Genomic DNA, 4,047 nt, shown 5'->3' on the forward strand with positions numbered 1-4,047 from the left:
TCCCTCTCTCTCAGCTTCGAATCGCTTTCTCCGCGGACGCGTCTGAGATATTTCCATCTCCGCGACACACACGTGCGATATGATTCTTACGGAATACCCGGCGTTTTTCCCGCGCGGTAAAATATACGCGCGGCTCTCCAGCTCGGGCCAGATTGCGCCCGTCGCCGATTTGCCGCCGGTTTTTACGGCCTGGGATTCGTGAATAATTCAGGGATCACGTTCGAAACTCACGATTATATCTTTCGGGGCAGTGCCGCGTTATTTATGAGTCTATTAATTTCCCGCCCTCAATTACGGAGATTTAAAAAGTTTTATTCCCGTCGTTTCTCGCAACCGTTCGGAAAAGAATGTCGAGTTATAATCGACCGTCCACGATAAACCCCCTTCGGCCGTGTCGCAAATGCGTTGGCGCATCTCTGAATTCGCGTCTCTGGATTATCAAACTTGCAATTGACGCTAACTACGATTTGCATTAATTCTCCCGACAGTTGTCTGGACGTCGAATTAATTTACACAATAGTAAAATAATAACGTCCCAATTCCGACGCGGAAATTCCAGTCGGATCGCCGATCGGCGTTTCTCCGTCTCATTACAGACACACGAGCGTATTAATCTTATGCAGTGCGAGTGATCTCACGCGAGTGAGGGGAAAGGCACTTCGTCTTCAACGCGACGTAATCAGCGACTCTACACTAACGCAAAATTTGTTTAACTAAGTAAGCAGATTTACTTAAAATTATGTTCTTTTACCAAAGCAAATATTCATTCTATTTAAATAAAAATATCAAATTTCAAGTAAATCCGTGTATCATATTAAGTAAATTAATTTAAATAATTGTTTTTGTCAAATAAGATTTTCTTAGTAAACATTTTATAGAATTAAAGTAAATTTTTTTTCACTTAAAGTTATCTATACCGTTTGATATTTAATAAATACTTAAATTAAAGAAATGCATGTTTTGATTTGTTTATTATTTTTTTAATTTAAGCTAATAAGCTATTAGGAGCCACCCAATGAATAATTTTCTTGAGTAAAGTAATATCTTTTTGGATTAAGATATCTTTTTTATCAGTGTAAATAAACGAAACGTTCACTCGGAGGAATCTACGCAGAGGTCTGGTTTGCCGATCATAATCACGCATCGATTCGAATGCTTGAAACCTGTACAATGTGCTCCTTGCGTCTAAGAACATTCTATTTTGTTGCCAACAAACCCGTTCAAAAAGCAAAGGAAAAATTCTTTTAAAAGTCGACCGGACTGGCAAAAAGTGATCTTTATTCAAGTCACAACGTCTCGACCTCTTTATCGGGTCCCGATGTGGACTGAAAAAATTAATTTATGCCGAAACAAACCGAGTTCATGCCAGTTTGGTCATTTGCCAGTCTGGTCGACTTTTCAAAGGATTTTCCCCTTTTTTTTAATTACCATTGGCGACAATAAGCTTCACTCAATTTTGTTAAATAGATTCAAAAAAATTTATGCAAGTTCGTAAATCGTACATTGTCGTCCAATTTTTTAAGAGTTTTCATTCGCTTGGACAAACTATGGTGTTTCTAGATGCAGAGAGCGCATTGATCAGGCTTCAGAAGGAAACTGCAGAAGGAAAGCTGCGGCGCAAAGCGACACGTCCAATCCGGGCAACTATAAAGGGTTAAGGAGATCGATTTGCGACGTCGATCCTCGACGAATCGGCAGCGCGCGTGCGTCAAAACTTACGCGAGTTCGCCGAAACGAGATGTGGAAACGGACGCGACGGCCGTGAACTCTTTCCACCGTCGTTCTGCGAGCAAAACTTCATCCGACAAGTGCGAACGTCCTCTTTTTCGCGGTATCACGATTACAGCGCGAATTCGTCGCGCGAATTCCCGGCCTCGTTATTACACAACGTATTTAAGTACAATACAATGTTTCCGACGAAGAAAGTGGGTCTCGCGGCTCGACTTTACGTGTAATTTCAATTTTAAAATATCCGAACCACGTCAAGCTGCTATTAATGTCCGTTTCTGCCAATGCGGATTGACTTTAATCTCGGTTTAAATTACCTTTGCCTGTTTCTAATTTTTTTTTTAACTAGGAAAAGATAGAGGTGAGTTAGACCGAGATTCAGGCTGATCCGCATTGACAGAAACGGGCATAGATCGTGCGTTCGCCGACTCTGCTCCGAGTCGTCCTCGGCGACGCGGTGACAGCCGAATTAATAACAATCTCACGTTCCCCGCCGGCGGTAAAGAGCGAGCACTCAAAAATTCATTGTGCGACGTTCGCGCGCTCTCGAAGAACGCAAAACACACCAGGGAAGTTCCGTCGACATTCATAAACTTTTATTATGCAAATCGCGCCCGAGCTATCGATTGAACCTACTTAAAAGTCAATCAGATCAGCCGTTATTGAGATCCGATAATCAAAAGCCCGTGTCGCGCCACGTATTGCTCGCGCACCCTCAGAAAGCGATGTCTGTTACCGAGACAAAAAATATCCTTCACGCATTTATATCTCGCGCAACCTCGTTTGGTATAAAAATAGGACAATATCAAAGTAACATCAATAATTCTTGTTCTCCGCTGTCGAATTAAAAAACGATTGACTTACTATAATACATCGAGACAAGAGTGACTTATACAAATGTAAGTTTATACGTTATTGCGTTTAGAATAAATTATCCCTTCGTCTTACAACGCACGTATTTGGCACCGCGCGATATTCTACACAAGACGAAACATATTTTATTCCAGATTTTAGAATTTTCCATTTGAGATTGAAATATTCCTTTCTCTATAATAAATATGATTCTTATAGTCCTTTATCGAATTATAAAAGATTCATAATTCGATATTTTTTTTCGAATTAGAAAAGACTTACTACATCGAGACAAGAGTAATTTATCTAAATGTATGTTTATACAATCTTGCGTTTAGAAAAAATTTTCCCTCCATCTTACAACGATACGTACTATCATTTTATTCTAGATTTTACAATTTTTCTACATTTATTCTAGATTTAGAATTTTCCATTCAACATTAAAATATTCCCTTGCCTATAATAAATACGATTGGCGCTACATCGATCCCATTTTATGACCACATTCAAGTGATTACACCTGAAGCATTGGATCCGGAAATTATTTCTGTGGGTGCGCGATCCGCCACGTCGATCCAATCCGCGATCGGCAATCAGGTACGTAGTGCGACGCGGGCTTTAAGGGCCTCTCCACTCGCGCAAAGATACATGGTCAGTTCCGCTTCGAGTGCCGAGCGGCGTGGACGTTCTTGCCTAATCTAATTGGGAAATTTTTGACTTTGTTCACTTACGCGTAACTCGACGCAGTTGGTCGGTTGGGTGCGGGCCTTAACTTTCTCGTTGCCGATAATTACAAGCTAAGTAATACACAAACGACTATTGGTTCGACGTTGCCGTGTCGGCTCCGAGTTAGAGCCGGGTGCCAAGAATAAGACAAAGAAGAAGAGACGATACACGGTCGGTCTCGCGCGCGCAGTCTGCGCTACGCTTGTACTTGGCGCGAGACACCACCGTCTCTCGATCCGCAAAATCGGACGAATTCGGGCGAAATCAGTCCGGAGAGAACGCGAGAGGCTCGCGAACCGAAACTCCCGGAGAAGAGACGTCGAACAAGGGGAAATCCGATTTTTCGCGGCGTCAAAAAACACATCGAGGCGACGATACCCAACGTCTCGAAATGCCGATCCGGCTCCGACGGTGCTCCAAAGCGGAGTCGCCGGGAGATCTTTTCGCGGCGGCTTCGCGCTAACGAGACGTAATTCCGCGCCGCTGAAAGAGCCGCTTCTCCCGGCGACTCCTCGCGACCGAGTACTAGTATTTACACGGGCCGCGTCGCCGCGAGATTAAAAAGGAGAGGGGGGGGGGAAGAAAAAAGAAGAATCGGAGCGCGCCCCTCGCGCTCGGGATCGCGGCGTAAACAAACCGTCAGACGTGACGTCCGCGCGCGCTCCGCCGCGCTGATAGCGGGGACGCGACTCCGCGTCCGCGTCCGAAACCGCAACCTTATCGGCCCGATTTCCAATCGAT

The 4,047-nt window shown here is 43.9% G+C and overlaps 1 protein-coding gene across 3 annotated transcripts in view; it reads right to left on the reverse strand.

Moving 5' to 3' along the window:
• Positions 1 to 4,047, reverse strand: part of LOC105559392 (mucin-12) — a 241,370-nt gene that overhangs the window by 233,406 nt on the left and 3,917 nt on the right. The gene's annotated exons all lie outside the window — the stretch shown is intronic.

The sequence above is a fragment of the Vollenhovia emeryi genome, unplaced genomic scaffold, assembly GCF_000949405.1.
Source record: "Vollenhovia emeryi isolate VEMERY1.0 unplaced genomic scaffold, V.emery_V1.0 DF939276.1, whole genome shotgun sequence".
Taxonomy (NCBI): domain Eukaryota; kingdom Metazoa; phylum Arthropoda; class Insecta; order Hymenoptera; family Formicidae; genus Vollenhovia; species Vollenhovia emeryi.